Here is a 12345-nt window from a genome sequence, read left to right as displayed (position 1 = left end):
ACCGTAAGCTTACCGTAAGCGCACCGTAAGCGCACCGTAAGCTGCCACAGATATATATATTGATTTAAAGGCTATTTTCTCAGGATCTACTGAACAGATTTACACAAACCTACAAAAGGCACTTCCTTGACCTGAGGACTACCTCTCTGCCAAATTTCTAGTAATTCTGTTCAGCCGTTCGGGCTGTAGCCCTGTCTAAAGGTCCTATAGAAAAATGCATGGGAAAAACGCGTTTTGGGACCCCCCTTTTATCTCAGCCCCCGCTTGATGAATCCCCCCGAGACTTTCAGGGTAGGAGCGGAGCGTAGCGCCCCACCTATTTTGAGAAATTTGCGAGGATTCGTCGACCGGCGCCAAAGTTATTCAAAATAGAATGTTGAGGTTTTCCTATGGAAAAGGGGTCCTAACTATAACTACCTACTGGCGACCGCCAGTAGGTAATATATATATGTATGTATATATATATATATATATATTATATACTGGCGGTCGCCAGTAGATAGTTATAGTTAGGACCGTGTTTCCATAGGAAATCCGCAACATTCTATTTGGAATAACTTTGGCGCCGGTTGACGAATCCTCGCGAAATTTTCAAAATAGGTGGGGCGCTCCGCTCCGCTCCTTCCCTGAAAGTCTCAGGGGGATTCGTTAAGTGGGGGCTGAGAAAAAAGGGGGGTCCCAAAACGCATTTTCCCCATGCAATTTTCCATAGGGACCTTTAGTCCAAGGTACAGCCCGAACGGCTGAACAGAATTACTTGAAATATGGCAGAGAGGTAGTCCACAGGTCAGGGATGTGCCTTTTGCAGGTCTGGTGTCAATCTGTTCAGTAGTTCCTGAGAAAATCAAAAGTAAAATCATATATATATGTGGGCGGAGCCTAACCACACATCTCATCCTGAGATCTGATTGGCTGTCAGCACTTCATCCAAGAAGTGTTGGCAGCCATCTTGGGACCAATATACATGATAGCACCTCATTAAAAAGCATTGCAGTTAATAGAAGGTTTTAAGACTTTAGTTACATTATAAATCATTTGTTGATGGTACCATACTCATTTTAGGAATTGTGGTATGTTCTAAGGTGATTTCACCATGTGAAAAAGCCTTCTGCTGGGTTATCATGATTGAGAGAAAAATATTTTCTCATGCTTTTCCCACAGAGGTTTGGAAGGTGATCTATAAGCTAAACTGAGAGCTTATTTTCTGTAAATTCACATTATCTTTCTCAGTCATGTGAGAATGAAGTCTGACATTCTCAGTAAAACATGTACATCCAACAAGGGCAGAGACTGTCAGTTGATTCCTTTGTGTTCTACTGCAGCTTCCCAGAGTGTTCCAAAGAACAACTAGAGCGCTAACAGTCCTACTTATGATAAACGTATGGCACACCTGAAGCTATCTTGCTTGGATTAAAGTGGTAACTCTTAAAACATTTAATTTAAAAAGGAACAAAATGAGGGGGTTCATTTTTCCATAATAAGTATGATTAGTGCTGCAGAAAGAAAAATTAGGGCACATTTTGAGTGACTTCTCAAATCCTCTTCTATTTCATTAAAAAATTCTGACATGCAGACTGAAACATGCACTTTCAATACCAGCATCAGTTTTCCCTGGTGAGCAGTAGATTTACTACAGTGATCTAATGAGCAAAAAGAGTGCTAACATTCTGAATTTATGGCAAATGTGTGACACATCTGAATGCCTTTGGAATCAAAGTAAAAAACTGAAAGTATTTCCTACTGAGGAGACTGCAGTAAATGAGGAAATTAGGAAACTTCATAACAAATAAGTCTGCCAAGATGGCCACCAGAGACAAAAGAGCCCAAATGTAGCCCAAATATCACCCAGATGTAGCCCAAGTATAGCCCAATGACAGAATGTCCCAGAGTGTTCTTAAAAACACCTAGAGCGCTTACTGTCTTCATTATGACAAAAGTATGGCACACCTGAAGCCATCTTGATTGGAATAAACTGGTAACAGTTAAAACATTTAATTTAAAAAGGAACACATTGAGGGGTTTCATTTTGCCATAGTAATTATGATTAATGCTGAAGAAAGAAAATGAGGGCACATTTTGAGTGACTTCTCAAATCCTCTTCTATTTCATTAAAAAATTCTGACATGCAGACTGAAACATGCACTTTTAATACCAGGAGCAGACTTCCATGGTGAACAGTAGTTTTACTACAGTTATCTAATGAGCAACTAGAGTGCTAACATTCAGAATTTATGGCAAATGTGTGACATATCTGAATACCTTCATGATGGAATCAAAGTAAAAAACTGAAAGCATTTCCTACTGAGGAGACTGCAGTACATGAGGAAATTAGGAAACTTCATAACAAATAAATCTCCCAAGATGGCCACCGGAGACAAAAGAGCCCAAATGTAGCCCAAAATCACCCAGATGAAGCCCACATGTAGCCCAATGACAGAAGTGTGCAAAACACTTATTATTTTTTGTTTTTGCAGTGTTATATAGTGCAGACTTGTCAGGTATTGGAGTGCTTTACATGAGCATTGGTTACATCACACAAGAACAAATTCATTTTGGTTGTAGACATGGCGAGACTAAGTGATGTGACCAGAATCACAGAATGTCGAGCTGAAGCAGAAACTCCAACCTGGTTCCCCAGTTGCAAAGTCTGCAGTTCTGGAAGTAACACCACATCCTCTCCCCTAAGTGCAACATTTAATCAAGTGGTCAACTGGATAAAAAAACATAAAGGTAACAAATCATTTGAAAGTGCTTTCTCGCTATTTGAAAACTCAGAAAATATGTCCTTATTTTAGTCTTTTAGAGCACTAACCATAATTGTGATGCCAATAAGACCCTCTCATATATGTAATTTCTAAAGGAAATGCTCTAGGTATTACAGTTTTGATTACATCAAGATGACGTCAGGCGTTCCACACTTTTGTAATATATATAGAATGTTAGCAATCTAGTTGTTCATTAGGATACTGTTGAGAGGCAGAGGCCAGGGGCACGGACTCTGAAAATTGAAGGCAGGTAGGAGGGTGCAAATGCAACAATTTAACCACACTGAGCAGGCAGGAAGGGCCGTGGCAGCACAAAAGACTATGGAGGGCAGTGGAAAGGGGGGCAGGGGCAACAAACCAACAATACAGGACTTGCAAGAGAGGCTGTGGCAATGTAATAGACCATTGTGGGCAGAAGGAAGAGGCAATGGTAGTACAACCATACATGCCAACAGACCCGATTCAGCCAGGAAACGTCCAATGTTTTTAAGCTCAAATGGGCTTTATTTTATCTGTCTCCTGTCTACAATCTCCTCTTTTTCAATGTAACTCAAAGGGGAAAATCAATACCCCAGTTTTTTTTCAAAATCTCCCTCTTACCAAGTTCAAAATGTTCGCAAGTATGGTACATTGGATCATGGGGTAGGGACATGGACTTGGATAACAGAGGACAGGAGGGACATAGAGAGGTGCACCAAACTGACCCTGCAGGGCAGGCATCAGGGTTTGCAGCAGCACAATACACCACACAGGGCATGCGGGATGGGAGTGCAGCACAACAATCCATAGAAAGCAAGAGGGAGGGGACAGGACCATGCACATGGACAACAGAGAACAGAGGGGCAAGAGGCAATGGTAGCTAGCTGACCATAATGGACAGACAGGGGAGAAAGCTGCAGCATAACAGACCATAAAGGGCAGGAGGGACGGATCAGGTGCATTACAATGGAACAGACAAGCCAGGAGGGAGGGAGTAGGGGTCTGCACATGTAAACAGAGGGCTGGGGGCAAGGGGGCAGGGCAGGAGCAGCAAGATAACCATGGAGGTCAGGCAGGATGGGCACTAGAAGCAAGACACACCATGAAGAGCAACAGTGAGACTGTGATGGCATACACACAGACCATGGAGGGAAGGTGGGAGGGGGTCAGGGGCAGCTAACTGACCACACAGGGAAGGTGGGAGGGGCCATGGCAGCACAGAAGACCATTCATGGCAAGTGGGAGGGTTAGTGGCAGCACAATGGCTATGATGGGCAAGAAGGATGGTGCAGGGGCATGCACAAAGGATGATGGAGGATAGAAGGGAGGGTCAGGACCTGTGCACAGACAAGAAAGTTCAGGGGAAGGGGCCTCACAACAGACCGCACGGGGCAGGCAGGAGGAGCAGTTGCAGCACAACAGACCAGGGAGGGCAGAAGGGTGTGGCAGTACAATGGACCATGTAGGACAGGAGGAAGAGGATAGGGGCAAGGCATGTGGACAGGCAGGGTGGAGGTGGCAGGGACAGGTTACAGTCATCTGACAATGCTAGGCAGGTGGGAGGGGAGTGGCAGCTCAACAGAACACTCAGAGTAGATAGGAGTGGCAGGTCCATGGAACATGGTGGGCAAAAAGGATGGAGCAGGGGCATGCACAAAGACATCGGAGGGCAGGGGGAAGGAGAATAGGGGCAGCAAGCTAAGCACAGAGTTTAAGCAGGAGGTCAATGATGGGGCATAGAATTGGGCAATGGAGGGCAGGAGGAGGGGACTGGTACATCATACTAAATTGAGGGCAGTGGCAGCACATCAGACCATGCATGGCAGGAGGGAGGAGGCTAGTCCATGGATTCACACAAGAGAGGATAGGGAGGAGGGGGATGGGGCAGCAAGCTAACTGTTCAGAGAAGGCGGGTATTAGGAACTTTATTGTTTTTAAAACGTGTGTCTGTGCGAACTACTTAAAATATGAACAAGTATGCAGCATAATCTCACTTTTATTCAGGAAGAAGAGGACGTTTGTGACTGTGACTCCGGGCTCACTTGGCAGAAACACCCCCTGACCCTCCACCCCCTATCGCAAAATGTAATGCCCGTGAAAAGGGTAGGTGAACACAGTGTTATATAGAACATAGTCCTGAGAGCACGATTGAAAATGAAAACTAGATATAGTGTATGGTATAAACTATGCACCAAAAAGTGTGATATAAGATGAACCGGGCGTGAAATATAATATGCAATACATTGTGCGCAAAGACAGATTCATTGGAGAGCGCGAGATAGCACAGGCACTAGCGCGTGCTATGCGATATGCGCCTTGGAGTGTAATTGCACAGGGCAGTGTTGTGTAACCTAACTAGTCTTTAAAGTTGTAATATAAAATATGTGCTGGGGAGTGTGACGTTGCATATGCACTGTGACAAAGATATGGATCCCAGATTGTAATATGTATGGCATAGCACTGTGCGTTATAACATAAGCATCGAGGAAGGCACGTTAGAAGGGGCAATATAACCCGTGCGAAGACAAGTGTGGCATGACATATTCACGGGGTGGTGTTACAGTGCACATGGGCTAGAGAGTGTCATAGCATATGCACTAGCTAGTGGAATACAACACAGAGGTGTGTGGCACTCAGCAGGCAATGGTGGGTGTAACACAGCATTGGGCTCTGCCAGGAGCGCGCTGTGACTCTCAAGTGATGTTCGTCCCCTTTCCAGAGAGTAAAATAAAAAGTATTACACATCCGGCAGTGGATGTGTGTTTTATTAACCGTGAGGGGGGTTTCTTGCATAGTTTTGGTCGAATTTTTGTCGAATCCCCTTTGAATGGCTTGGTGTGCATGTGTATTAAATGTGCCCGTCAATAGCTACCCATGTTTGTATAAATAAACGACAAGGGTGTCTACCAGGATTAGGCACGGTAGAGCATCAGACATGTCAGAGCTTCACTAGTGGTGTAAATACATTCCACGTGGATTCATTGCCTGCATAGTCGCCTTTTAATGAATATCACGCAAATCGTCATGGTGATAGGTACGTACGGTTTGTCCAGCATGTCCTAGGTGTGTCTATAAATATATATTTTTTTAAAATAATAAAAAACAGTGGCCGGCCCTGGGGATTGGGGTCAAAAAAATATAATTAGGAGACAGGCCCTGGGGGATGGGGTCATCAGGGCCAATAAATTAGAATAAGAAGGAGAACCACACAGCCCCCCTTCTTAAAAAATTAAAATAAATAAAAGACTGGCATCGTGCCAGAGGCCACGCCCCCTCCTTGCAGCACTCTGCAAACGCGCCCCCTGGCGAGTTGTAACTTGGGGAATTAATTCCTCTTCAATACTGAGGGTCCCTGAGACCAACTAGCCCAACAGGCATCTCCAGTATGCACCAGGGAGCTGCGCTGCCGACAGGTGTTCTGAGGCCAAGCCCCTTTTTACACCTCTCTGCAACGCAGCTCTGTGGCGCTTACTGGAGGTACCTAGTGGTCTAGTTTGACCATAGGGACCCTTAGGATTCAAGGGGACTTAATCTCTCAACTTAGAACAGCCACAGGGCGCATTTACACAGTGGTGATGGGAGGGGACGGGGCCTGAGGTGACGTGTGCAAACACGCACTATGGCACGTTTTAAATTGGGGATATAATTTTCCTTCAATACTGAGGGCCCCTGGGGGCTAACTAGCCCACCAAGTGCTTCCAGTAAGCGCCACTGAGCTGCATTGCAGAGAGGTGGTCCAGGCCGTGCCACTTTTTACACCTCTCTGCAACGCAGCTCTGTGGCACTTACTGGAGGTACCTAGTGGGCTAGTTGGACCCTAGGGACCCTCAGGATTCAAATGAACTTAATCTCCCAACTAAAAACGGACACAGGGCGTGTTTACACAGAGGTTAAGGGAGGGGACGGGGCCTGAGTTAACGTGTGCAAAAACGCCCTGTGGCCTGTTTTAAGAGGTAGTTTTAATCCCCCTGCCCTATTATATACTAGGGGCTTACAGAGGAGGTCATGCTAATCACAGGGGGACCCCAACGCATAATGTTCCCTAGTGTATGTAGGTGTTTTCACTGTATTCTAAGTGTCTTTTAACATAGCACTGGCTCTAGGACTAGTTAGTCAGACTCAGTTACCACCAGTATCCGTCTGAAAAAGTTGAGGGTACAGTATGATTTTGCAACAAGGCTTCTTTCTGCTCTTCTTTTTGTTCTTTCTGCACGTTATCCTTCTTCCTGCACTTTTCTTCGTCTTTGAGGACTTCTGTTGGTTCTTTCTGCACTTCTTTTTTTTCTTTCTGTGCATTTTTTCTTCTTTCTTCACATGTCCTATCTCTGTAGGCATAGTTAGAAATTAGCATTTAAAAACCTTTGAAATTCACAGAAAAAACCATAGGTTTCAGGCACGTTATATTTAGGAATTAGCATTTAAAAAACCTCAGAAATTCACTGAAAAAACCATAGGTTTCAGGGGTGTTATAGTTAGCTGGACTTTTCACTTGTACAAAACCATTGAAATTTCCCCGTTATAGTTAGTTCAGCTAACTATAACTCGCGCGCCCGCAATGCACTGCTGATGACGTCACATATTACATCACTCATGACATGGTCAGTGACATCACTCATGACATCACTGATGACATCTCAAATGACATCACTGATGACATCACTGATGACGTCATCCTTGTGATAGAGTGGCAGACCTCCTCTCACCCTAATATAACCTTTGATACACACATTCAAAAATACAGAATAAACTTTTCAAAACAATGGACATACCAATACCAGTTACAACAACCTCTTCAGTAATTCTAAGATCCACATACACATCCACTCATTCACCAACAGTCCTATACAGTCACTCATACATGTATTCACTCATCATATGTACTCATACACCTATACATCCTGTTACACAATGCCACTCATCCATAGAGTTACTCACACACATAGTCACTCATGCTAATAAAGAATCAAACATACATTTATTTGCATATACAGTTATACACACACCACCACACTTACTTCTACGGAAACGTACACATACTTAGTCTTTTAAACAATCATTTATAGAAACACATACTTATTCATACAGGAACTCTTTCAATCTCTCACTCTCACATATACTCACTTATATACACCAATAGTCACATATACTAGTTTAAAACATATGTAGTTACTCATAAAGACACTATTGAGACAGTCATTCACTCACTAACACACCCATGCACACACTCATCCACCCATACAGTCCTGCACACATGCTGTCTTCAACACATACAAAGAGTGAGTCACTCATTCATGCACCTATGCACTACGTAATACCCCCCACCGAACCATGCAGACACTCAGACTGATACTCAAAAAACCAACTAATAACCTATATAGACACCCATGTAGCTACTCACCAACCCATGCAGCCACTTATACACAAAGTGAGAGACTGATACAGATACTTACATATTTAAACATTACTCACTAAGCCATGTATTCACTATGATACACTTAATCAGTCAGTTACACAATCAATTTTTCAAAAACAAATCATCCATTTAGACACTTATATACCCATTTATTCTTCCATCGACCTTGAGATATACATATATAAAACATATTTAATTTTCAGAAAAACACACATTCACTGGATGATGTCATCAGTGATGTCATTTGAGATGTCATCAGTGATGTCATGAGTGATGTCATTGACCATGTCATGAGTGATGTAATATGTGACGTCATCAGCAGTGCATTGCGGGCACGCGAGTTATAGTTAGCTGAACTAACTATAACGGGGGAATTTCAATGGTTTTGTACAAGTCAAAAGTCCAGCTAACTATAACACCCCTGAAACCTATGGTTTTTTCAGTGAATTTCTGAGGTTTTTTAAATGCTAATTCCTAACTATAACGTGCCTGAAACCTATGTTTTTTTCTGTGAATATATATATATATATATATATATATATATATATATATATATATATATATATATATATATATATATATATATATATCTTAAGCAAAGCAGAGAACTTTGGGTAGTTCTCAAGTTTAGGTGGAAAGCAGCTCCTGTACAGAGCACACTCAACACCAGCGACACTAGATCTGCTCACCTCAAATGTCTGCTTTTCTATCAAAGTCTTTAAGCATAGGATTAGCACAGTGCCATCCATGCCGAGATAGAAAGGGACAAAGTATTTTGCTCTTTCTACAGCAAAGTTTTTGAGCATAGAACTAGCACAGTGATGTTCATGCCGAGCTGCAATATGACGAAAGATGTGTATCACTCCAGGCACAGTATTACAGCTTTGAATTGGTAAAATACGAACCAAGCCAACCTAAAATGAGTAAAAGTAACCCCTGGCACAGTGTTTCACTCTACTTAGAGCTCTTCAGAGAGGTATAGATTTATACAGACACAAGGGAGCACCCAGTATAAGTCAAAACAATACCCTTTCAGGCATAGAGTGATGCATAAATTATGCAAAAAAAAGCAAAGAACTCTGGGTAGTTCTCAAGTTTAGGTGGAAAGCAGCTCCTGTATAGAGCACCCTCAACATCAGCGACACTCTAGATCTGCTCACCTCAAATGTCTACTTTTCTATCAAAGAAATAATCCTATGCTTAAAGCCTTTGATAGAAAAGTAGGCTTTCCCCACAGCATCGAGGGCCACCACCTCCCTGAGGCTTTGAATTTGTATAATGCAGAGGAGCCGCATTAACCGCCTGTATCCCTGTGGATCGGCACCTCCCTGGGGCTTCAGCTAAAATAAATTGGGTGTGTGTGCCCCCCCGACTCCGGCAGCCCCAGGGAGCGCCACCTCCCCGGGGCATTACAAAACATAGGAGGGGGCAGCACAGCCCCTCTCCAGAAGATAATAATGGCCCTGGGAACCACCACCACCCAGGACTGGCTTCTGCAATGTCCCAGGGGGCCCATTGTAATTTTCTATGGCTTGGCAAGTGCACCGCTCCCGCCAAGCCATAGAAAGCTCTGCTCGGTGAGAGCATGTAAAATGCTCTCATTTGCGTGAAGTGGAGCCCAATTGCTTTTAGATAGAGCGAGAGCTGCATGTTTAGCAGCTGCCTCTGTCCAGAAGCAATGCCGGCTCTTGCAGGAAGTGGGAAGCCAGCAGGGCCCACAGGGTCTTCAGGCTCCCCCATGGTCCCCAATGAAAAGGAGACACCCAGGGCCAAAATCAGCCCAGGAGGAGGGCTGTGAGGCCCTCCTCCATGTTTTAGAGAACTAAAACAAGGACAGGCCCCTGGGATGGGGTGCCTGAGGCCAAAATCAGCCCGGGGACAAGGGCCATACAGCCCCCCCCCTTCCTTTATTGAAAAAATAAACAAAATGGCAGGTCCCAGTGCATAGGGACCTCATTCTAAAAAACCTGCTATCCTCCAATTTTTTAGAAAAATAAATAAAAAGAAAAGGCAAAGATGGGGTCTTAGAGTCAAAAATCAGCGCAGGGAAGGGGGGGGCACATGGCCCACCTTCCTTTATAATAATTTTTAAAAAAGCTAACAACATGATGCCAGAGGCCCCCTGGTGTGCTGAAGGTTGGGGGATGAAGTCCTCTTGGCTGGTGACAGACCTTGGGGGCCACCAAGAACACCTGTTACCTCCAGTAAGTCCCGTGAGATTGCTGAGAGGTGTTCAGAGGCCAGGCCCCCTTTTTCCACCACTCTGCAAATGAGCCTCTTGGCACACTGATGGTGGGGGGGGTTGAAGTCCCCTTGGATGCTTGGGGACCTTGGGTGCTGAGTGGATGTATCAGTGGTATATGGGTGAGTAACTGGGTATGTGAAAGGCCGTATAGGTGATTGATGGGGTATATGAGTTACTGTATGGGTGAGTGAGTGAATATTAGAGTAGCTGTATGGGTGAGTGTGTGTTTGTATCAGTGACTGTATAGGTGACTGAGTACGTGTTAGTATATGTATGAGTAAGTAAATGGGTGTGTCTGTAAACTTATGGGTGAGTAGGTGGCTGTGTGATTGTATGGGCGAGTGAGTACGTGTGTGAATTGCTCTATGGGTGACTGACTCAGTGTGTGCATGGCTGTATGAGTCAATATATCAATGGCTGTATTAGTGATTGAGTGGGTGTTTGAGTGGCTGTATGGGTGAGTGAGTGGATTTGTGTGTAGATATATGAATCAGTGAGTGGGTGTGTAAGTACTGTTATGGGTCTGTGAATGGGTTTGTGAATGGTTGTGTGGGAGTGGGAGTGAGTGTATGAACGCTTCTAAGGGGGTGTGAGTGGGTGTGTTAGTGATTTTGTGAATGGTTTCATCAGTGAGGTCATTTGAGATGTCATGAGTGATGTTGTCAGTGATGTCACTGACCATGTCATGAGTGATGCAATATGTGAATTCATAAGCACTGCATTGGAGGGTGTGAGTTATACTTAGCTCAGCTAACTATAACTGCTGAATTTGGCTGGTTTGTAAGAGTGAAATTTGAGCCGAACTATAACATTTAACATGAAGGAATATGCCCATTGCAATGCACTGTGTGAGTGAGGTAGAACGCAGGGCCTGGCTTGGCATTGTGCTGCCCCATCCAAGCTTCCTGTTTCTGCCCCCTACTCCTTGCCATCCATTGTCCATGACCCTGCTCCCTCATTACAGCTGAGTGTAGCCATTGTTTTGCCACAGTCCTTTCTGCCTGCGCTAAACAGTTAGCTTGCTGCCCCATCCACCTCCTTCCTACCCTCTGTTGTCTGAGTCCATTCACCAGCCCCTCCCTCCTGCCCTGCATGGTCCAATGTGCTGCCACTGCCTTCCATTTAGCTTGATGTGCTCCCTCCTTTCTATCCACCATATTCATGGGCCTGCCACCCTCCTATCTACTCTGAGTGTTCTGTTGAGCTGCCACTGCCCCTCCCACCTGCCTGGCATGATCAGATGGCTGCCGCCTATTGCTGCCACCTCCAACCTGCCTGTCCAAGTTCTATGCCTCTATCCCCTATCCCCTCACACCTATTCTCCATGGTCAATTTTGTTGCCATTCCCTTCTACCCTCCGTGCTCTGTTGTGCTGCAACTGATCCTCCTGTTTGTCCTGTATGATCTGTTGTGAAGTCTCTTCCACCGCCCTCTTTTGTCTGGGCCTAGCCCCTACCCCTCCCTTCTGTCCTCCATGGTGTTGTTTGCATGTCCCCGCCCTCTCCCTCTTGGCCACCTTGGCTGTTGTGCTGCCACTAACTCTCCTGCTTGCCATGCATGGTTTTTTGTGCTGCCACAGCCCCACACTCCTGCCCTGTGTGGTCAGCCTGCTGCCCCTAACCATGTCCCACCTACCCTCCGTTGTCTCTGTGGATGCCATTATAGTCTCACTGTTGCCCTCAATGGTGTGTTGTCCTTCCAGTGCCCAACCCACCTGTCCTCCATGGTCAGCTTGCTGCTCCTGCCCTACCCCCTGCCCTCCTTTTTCCATGTGCAGATCCGTATCGCCTCCCTTCTGCCTTGTTTGATCCACTGTAGTTCCCCTGCCCCTTCCCTCTTGCACTTCATGGTCTTTTATGCTGCAACTGTCCGTCCTGTCTGTCTGCTATGGTCAGCTTGCTGCTCATGACTCTTTCCCCTCTGCTCTGTGTTGTCCATGTGCA

Source organism: Triturus cristatus, chromosome 7 (assembly GCF_964204655.1).
Source record: "Triturus cristatus chromosome 7, aTriCri1.1, whole genome shotgun sequence".
Classification (NCBI taxonomy): domain Eukaryota; kingdom Metazoa; phylum Chordata; class Amphibia; order Caudata; family Salamandridae; genus Triturus; species Triturus cristatus.
The sequence above is the reverse complement of the archived record's forward strand: the minus strand, read 5'-3'. Positions refer to the sequence as shown.